Source organism: Mustela nivalis, assembly GCF_964662115.1.
Source record: "Mustela nivalis genome assembly, contig: HAP1_SCAFFOLD_336, whole genome shotgun sequence".
NCBI lineage: Eukaryota > Metazoa > Chordata > Mammalia > Carnivora > Mustelidae > Mustela > Mustela nivalis.
Window position 1 is genome coordinate 657560 of NW_028136311.1, and position 8527 is coordinate 666086.

Genomic DNA, 8527 nt, shown 5'->3' on the forward strand with positions numbered 1-8527 from the left:
GCAATAAAGATGTATACCAATTTATCAAATTGTACAAAATTTACACAATGTTAAAAGTTCGCAATGTTATAAGAAATCATTTCTTAAATTTACAAATATGTCGATTTTTTTCAATAAAGCTGGAAAAAACTTTTTGTAGAATTAATCTATTTTTCAAAAAAGGAAGTAAGGCAGTAGAAACTGCAACTAACTCTGAAATAATAGAATATAAAATCCATTTTTGGTATATACACTGTGACAAAAACTATTACTTAGTTTACAATGGAGGAGTACTTATGAAGCATGAAGGATGGTCTATAAAAAAGGCTGAAAGAGCTCAGTTTTAAGGTTTAAATTTAAAATCTTCTTTTGAAATACTAAACTGACCACCCAGTGTTCCAAACATCAATGTCTTAACTGCATGAATTTATTTCATACAACTCTATAATCTAGTTTCATAAGAAAGCAGCATGCAAAGTTTGAATAAGACAGACTTGCTTAAGTTTCTTTATGTTCAACAGTAAAGGATACCTCCTTAAAAACAAATAGAAGAAAAATCAGCATATTTATTATGATAATTATTATTCATAAGGAGATTCATATTGAATTAGGGAATATATATCCTCAGAGGGGGTAAAGTAAAATGAAATTTATGTTGGTAAATGTGTCTAATAATAGTCAATACAATGCCTCAATATAAATGAATATTACCATTTTGAACAATTTAATTACTATTACTAGAATTATTATAAGTATAAAAATAGCTATCATTTTAGCATGGAATATGAGACTCTCATGCTCCATGCTTCATCACATCCACACAACAACGCTGCATAATAAGTATTATCATCACCATTTCATGGGTGAAAAAACTGAGGCTAACACATTTAGATAACTGGTTTATGATTACATGGGTAGCAAAAATGCATCACACTAATTTAGGCTTTATGATTTCAGAATTGTACTCTTTCCACTGCACATTCTATTACTCTGTAAATACTTGGCCTGTTTTCATTTGGTTCTTTAATTTTATTCATGTGGTGATGGCTTAAAGCTTCCTTTAAAGGAAGCTTAAAAATTTCATTTAACCAAAAGCTCCCAAGAATTAAAAATGCCACGGATCTAATGTAGACATGGATATCATTAGTTAATGGGTAACTATATATTTTCCACCCTAGTGAGATAACAATCAGAGTATTTTTCTAAGTTTTAGTCTCTCAGTGTTAAAAAGGACTTTGTTAAAATAGAAATATTTAGACAAAGGTGATCAAAAGTCTGAATCAGGTCACCTTAAGGTAAATATTAGGAAACTGAGGAAACAAATGGAGATTTGAACACTGAGCTATGATATAATGAATGGTTTCAAGTATTTAGTAGAGTATAGAAAAGCCCTTTAAAGCCTGGTCTTAGCCTAGCATTGCAGCTTCTGGGATATCTGTCTATCTATCATCTATCTATCTAGATATAAATTTGAAAACTTTTTTAACTTAAAGATTTTGAGAAATAGAACATAATCAGCACCATAGAAGATCTGTTTCTGATAACAACCTAGCCCCTCCTCCCAGTTTGTTAATATTCTCTCTTATTTAATGTAACATTGTGCAAATAGACCACTACTGAACTGCCGTTATGAATGAAATAGCTATAATCATCTGTTTGCATATCCTGGTGAAAATATTCATTTAGTTCCATGTTGTATTTCTAGGAATGGACCAAATTTTTATTTTTATTTTTAAGTTTTCTAAATATTGTCCAACTTACCTCAAATGTTTTTATTATGGGCACTTTCATTCTTTCACATTCTTGCAAGGCAATTTTACTGTTGCCCAATATGGTAAGTGTGTAATAGTATGTCATTTTAGGTTTTAATTTATTTTTAATTTAATTTAATTTAATTCCAGATTCATAATAAAGATAAACAGTTTTTATATATGAGTGGCCATTTGGATTACCCTTTCTGTAAAGTACATGCTCAAATCTTTTTTTTTTTTTTAACTTTTTATTTTTTATAAACATATATTTTTATCCCCAGGGGTACAGGTCTGTGAATCACCAGGTTTACACACTTCACAGCACTCACGAAAGCACATACCCTCCCAAATGTCCATAATCCCACCCCCTTCTCCCAAACCCCCTCCCCCCAGCAACCCTCAGTTTGTTTTGTGAGATTAAGAGTCACTTATGGTTTGTCTCCCTCCCAATCCCATCTTGTTTCATTTATTCTTCTCCTACCCACTAAAGCCCCCATGTTGCATCACCACTTCCTCATATCAGGGAGATCATATGATAGTTGTCTTTCTCTGCTTGACTTATTTCGCTAAGCATGATACGCTCTAGTTCCATCCATGTTGTCGCAAATGGCAAGATTTCATTTCTTTTGATATCTTAACACTGTGTCATACTGACTTCTTTAATAGTAGATTTTCTGAATGAACTTTTAGCTGTGTAGGTCTTCTCTATTTTATTTTGAACTTGTTTTCATTTCAAAATCTTTATATTTATTTTCATAATCTGCTTTTATTTTTCTTTGTCTATTATCTATCTATCTATCTATCTATTTATTTGCAAGCAAGAGAGAGTGAGCAAGTGAGAGTGCAGGGAGGGATAGAAAAAGAAGGGAAAAGAATCTTAAGCAGGCTCCAGGCTCAGCACAGAGCCCAACTCTGGGCTCTATTTCACAACCATGACATCATGACCTGAGCCAAATTGAAAGAGATAAAATAAAAGTAAGGTGTTAAAAAAAAAAAGGAAAAAGAATTGGAGGTTTAATTAAGTGAGCCACCCAGGCACCCCTGTGGTATCTTAAATTAGCTGTCATATCTTTAAAGTTCTAGAGTATCCATTTGGTTCATTTATAAAACCTTTCTCAATATCATTTTTAGTGTCAGTTTTTTGTTCAATTTGCTTCCCCTCTCATTTCTTTGAGCAGAGTAATCAAGCCATTTTACAATCTTTATTGATCATTTTAACATCATACTTAATCCCATTTTGTCTATCAAATCTTGTTAATGGTTTTTCTTTGTGTGCTTTGTTACATTTTGCTATGTTCAAGACATTATATTTGAAACTCTTATTGAGTAGGGATAATTAAGAGCTATAATAACGGTATGGTCCTCCTTGGTAGGATTTTCTCTTATATCTGAGACTCTACAAGACAATCATACTCCAAATTCAGTGATTGGCTTTCTCAGTTTACACAGAAGGCAAGGTAGGCTATAGTCTTATTTCTGCTTCTCCTTGTGCTTTGTGGATCTCAAGTTAAATTTGGGTTGTACCAAAGTCCTCAAATTTGATTGCTGCTGGATTTGTTTTTCTAGTATCAAGAGTCTATTAACAACACAGCTCAGTGTGTTTTAGCAGTTTCAAATGCTCTCATAGCTAAAATGGCTTCAGGGCATATATCTCTAGGCTCTCATTGTATTTCGTATTTTGGCCCAGTAATCCCTCACTTATTTTTATAATCATTCTGATATTTTTAACTTTAAAAGCTATTTTGTCTGGATTTTTAGTTGTCTTAAGTAGGAGTTTTTAGATCACCATTACTAGAAGCAACAACAAATATACATGAAAATATCTGCAGTAGTTTATCACATCTTTATGGCTTTGAACTTCCATAAGCTGAGGCATCCTTCTCTAATCACTTAGGCAAACTCCAATTTACCCTTTAATACAACCCAAGAATTGCTTCATTTAAGAACATGTTCAGGGATGACTCTTCCCCACTGTTCTTACCAACATTCCCACACACTCTTTGCTACCCACACCTTGTTTATGAACTTTCGTTAGGTATATCAGCGTGACCAGAATTTTGCTCTATTGTATTTTTGTCCTTTAGAGCTTTAATTAAATATGAATTCCATAGAAAGTCTGTCCCTTTTCTTTCAAACCTGGGTTAGTTATTTCTTCTCATTCTTTGTCAGAAGTTACTTTATTAGAGAAACTTATAGCTCTATTGTGACTTTGGAGCCTTTAGAGTTTTTCGACTGGAAAAATCACCCATCCCTGAGATTTTTACGCAGCTTCCTAGCTGATATTATTCAGAAATCTGTTCAAAACAGACTTTTTCAGGGAGGCCCTTTCGGACCACTCAGTTAAAAAACCTCTTCTCAATCACTGCTCTTTTTAAAATGTGCTTATTTAGTTCAAATATGCATCTCTATTAAAGAAAAAGCAGTACGATTTTTTTTTTAAAGTTGGCTTACCTATTATCTATCTCTCCCATTAAAATGATTCCTCTGGCCTGGGGTTTTGTTGTGCTCATTTTAGGCCAGGCACTCAATAAATTGTCTCTGAATGATTGAATTGTTTGACTCCCTTGCTAGATTCTCAACTTCATGAGGCCAAGGATTGTTCTATTCAGTCCTTCTTTATCCTCAATGTCTGTTATATTGCAGTCACTTACGTGACTAATGGGAAAAATCACAGAAAGAAAGAGTTAAAACTACAGAAAAACCCTGTAGGTTCAATAACACAAAGCTTTCTAAAATTATTTAGCCCAGGAATTGAATACTGGCTGCACTTTTGATTTTTTTTAAATGGTATTGAATTTAATTTAAATGGAAATACTGGAATGGTAGAATAATAAAAAAATTATAAAAGCAACTTGCTCCTTAAAGTAAGAATTATATAGGGCATCTCTTCTAGAAGCAAAATTTTCAAATGTCAAACATCTGAAAGCATAGAAGGAGAAGTAAGAGTGTGAATTGTACTTCAATGCTCTTTTCTTTATATTCAGCAAACAGCTTCATTCACACACCTTTCCAATTTTTTCAACTCTTTTGACAAAGCCTTCAGAGGAGTTACTGCTGATGACAACCATCACAGCCTAACAGGAGAAATTTTATAAAGAAAAATAATAGCATGTTTTTCCCAAATTGTTAAGGATATGGTGAAGCTCTGTCGGATTCAAAGGAGGAATGTGCAATTCCATGCTATATATAATAATAACTTGTTTTAATAGTGGCTTTGCAATTTTTCAGATATATCCATTTACTGAAACCACTATCAAATAAACAAAAACAAACAAATGAACAGGGGTTCGAGACAGAAATTATCTAATCTAAAAATAGCACATGTTCACAGAATACACAACACATATCCCAAGTACTACTATAGGCTTCAAGTAATAGTCAAAACAATAGTAAACATGATTCAGACCACACCAGTCAAATCATAAATGGGACCTTAACTGTAAATCCTTATCTTTAGATCAAAGCGGGTAATTGGGGGCTGAAGATACATTATAGAACTAATATGTTATAGAACTCCTCTGAAATGAGTCATTTATTCCATCACTTTTCCTGCACAGCTGCTGACCCATGTTTTGGTTCCTGGAAATAGCTGCTACCCTGTCATACTTCTTAAAAGCACATATATTGATAACTCTACTCATTCCTCCATTCCTCTGTGACTGTCACTGTGTTAAAATGTGGAGTCAGCTGACTCACTTGTGATGGTAATAAAGTAGATGAGTTTGCAAAGTATTTTGTTATTTCTAAAAATGCAAAAACCAAATTACATTGAAATCATAAGGGGTGTTTCAGGGAGAGCTGTAGGATGTGGTTTCTTGTGTAATCCACAGAGATTAGCTCCAACACATATTTAAACTCTCCTCTAGGAGCAACCTTAGTGGTAAAGCAAGAAGATAAACAGATGTAAACACACCCTGGCACAAAATTATCACTTATGTTTGGCTTCCTAGTCTCCTCGTGTTACTTATTTATCTTAACTTCTCTCTGAAATCAGGGAACACAGAATCTCAATCAGTTGACATTTTTCTACTGAATTACCCAATAGTCTGATCATACCCCAAGACTTTTTTAAATTATTTCACTCATAATCCCAAATCTGCTTTGCTTCCTCATCTTAGTACACTGTAATTTGATTTCAAAATGAGGACAGTTGTCAGTAATGCCACATTCATTCATCTATTTTACAATTCCATGTGCTTATAACTATGAAGATATGTTAATAACATCCATTCCAATAAGCCACCCTAAATTTATTATCATGAAACAAGACCTCAAGAAAGAGAATTCAAAATCATCCATGTATTTGCAACTTATTGCAATAAAGCCTTTATCAATAGACTTCCCTGTGCACATGGTGGTCAAATTGCTGGTGAAAACCAGCCAGATCTATTACAAGCTTTCTCATGGCTTCTAGGTAACCCAAGTGAGCCTTTATTGATACTGGGAAGGGATAAAGCAGGGAAGGGATAAACAGTGCTATAAGATTTGGCTAGACAAAAGTAATGACTCTCATTACAAAGTGAGTATTTTTTTTTCAAGCTTTAGTTCAGTTTATTTTTCTTGTATAAAACTATGTAGTAGCCACAGCTGGAGCCTGGGTCCTCTGAACAGAGACTCTGGTGTGGGTCTTCACAAGATGGTCCGTGAACTCCTGATAGGGAGACTTGGTGAACACAGTCTCCTTCCAGAGATCAGGGGTGAGATAGCTGTAGGTCTTGGAGATGGCATCGAAAGTAGCCTTGGCAAAGTTCCCTAGGGTGGCAGTGCAGCCCCTGGCCGAGGTGTAGCAGTCGTCAATACCAGCCATCATCAGCAGTTTCTTGGGCACAGGGGCCGAGACAATGCCAGTGCCTCTGGGGGCGGGGATGAGACGCACCAGCACAGAGCCACAGCGGCCAGTCACCTTGCACGGGACAGTGTGGGGCTTGCCCATCTTGTTCCCCCAGTAGCCTCGCCGCACAGGGACAATGGAAAGCTTCGCCAGAATGATGGCTCCGCGGATGGCAGTGGCTACCTCCTTGGAACACTTGACACCCAAACCGACGTGTCCATTGTAATCTCCGATGGCGACAAATGCCTTGAACCTGGTCCGCTGGCCCGCGCGCGTCTGCTTCTGCACAGGCATGATCTTCAAAACCTCGTCCTTGAGGGAGGCTCCCAGGAAGAAGTCGATGATCTCAGACTCCTTGATGGGCAGGGAGAAGAGATAGATCTCCTCCAGGGACTTGATCTTTTTGTCTTTGACCAGGCGCCCAGCTTGGTAACGGGGATCCACTCCTTGTCCGCGGCCTTGCCCCCGCGAGCTCCGCGGCCTCGGCCCCGGCCCCGACCACGGCCCCGGCCCCGGCCCCGGCCCCGGATGCCTCTGCCGAAGCCACCGCGGAAATTGCCTCGGCCTCCCATTCCAGGGCCCCCGGGCCCTCCGGGCCCTCCCGCAGCACCGGCGTCATCCGCCATTTGGTGTTCTCTCGGAGAGGAAACAAAGTGAGTATTTTAAAGCAAAAGAGCCTGTTGGGAATATTGTTTTATAAAATAGTGGTTTTTTTTATTAACTTTTTAAAATTCAATTAGGTAACATATAGTGTACCAATAGTTTCAAATGTAGATTTCAGTTATTCATCCATAGCATATAATAGCTAATGCTCAGTACTTACTGTTATAGCTTCTTGAAAGCAGAATTTTAACCCACTGAGCCACCCAGGCGCCCTTGAAAGCAGAATTTTAGATCACATTTTCTGATTACTTCCATGTCGTACAACACTTTCCTGCTAGCAACCTTCAAAACATACTGTTTGTTAGAGGAATTTCTTTAATAATAAATAAATAGGAATTCATTTAAATTTATAAATATATAAAATAAATAGGAATTTATTTAAATTTATTTAAATATTACACACTGTTTCATTGTTCATAAATAAGGTGATGATATTATAGCCATTAGTTGGTAGCACTGATATATCACTATCTTTTTACTTCTCAGTGCATTCTCTTTACACAAATAGATATATATTTTAAAAAATGTGAATCTGTGGCAAACTTGTAAAAAACCCTATACAGTAAAGTTTATCATTTTAAGTAATCTCAATTATCTTCCTCAATTGTGATAGTATATCCTTCTATCTAGGCCAGATATTGTATGAGGGATTTGAAGAGACATACTTTTCTAAATTTCACTTTTCTCATCTGCAAAATGCTTATCATGATCCTACAAAAAAATACACTTATAATTTTTTGATGAAAATTTATTTATTTATTTTAAGATTTTATTTCTTTATCAGAGAGAGTGGGCGAGAGAGCAAGCACAGGCAGACAGAATGGCAGGCAGAGGTAGAGGGAGAAGCAGGCTCCGGCCGAGCAAGGAGCCAGATGCGGGACTCGATCCCAGGATGCTGGGATCATGACCTGAGCCAAAGGCAGCTGCTTAACCAACTGAGCCACCCAGGCGTCCCTTTTGATGAAAATTTAATCTGTATAAACAATATATTTGTTGTAATGCGTGGTTCATGGAAAACATCTTTTTTAATTATAAGCAGTATTAGAAATTAAGTAAATGTGTCTATAATATTTAAAGTTTTAACACATAATTCCACTGCTTTGCCTTATTTTCTCAAATCCCTTTACCACTTTCACTGACAGAGTCAAATGTACTTTTTCTACTAGTAGCCAGCTCTTTGTCTTTTGTCAGAAAGATGCCCTTGTGAATTATTTATAATAGAGATATTAGCAATAATAATAATAATAATAATAATAAGTAGCAATGAAAATGTTAAAAAAAAGTTTTCTTAACTAATTAGGGT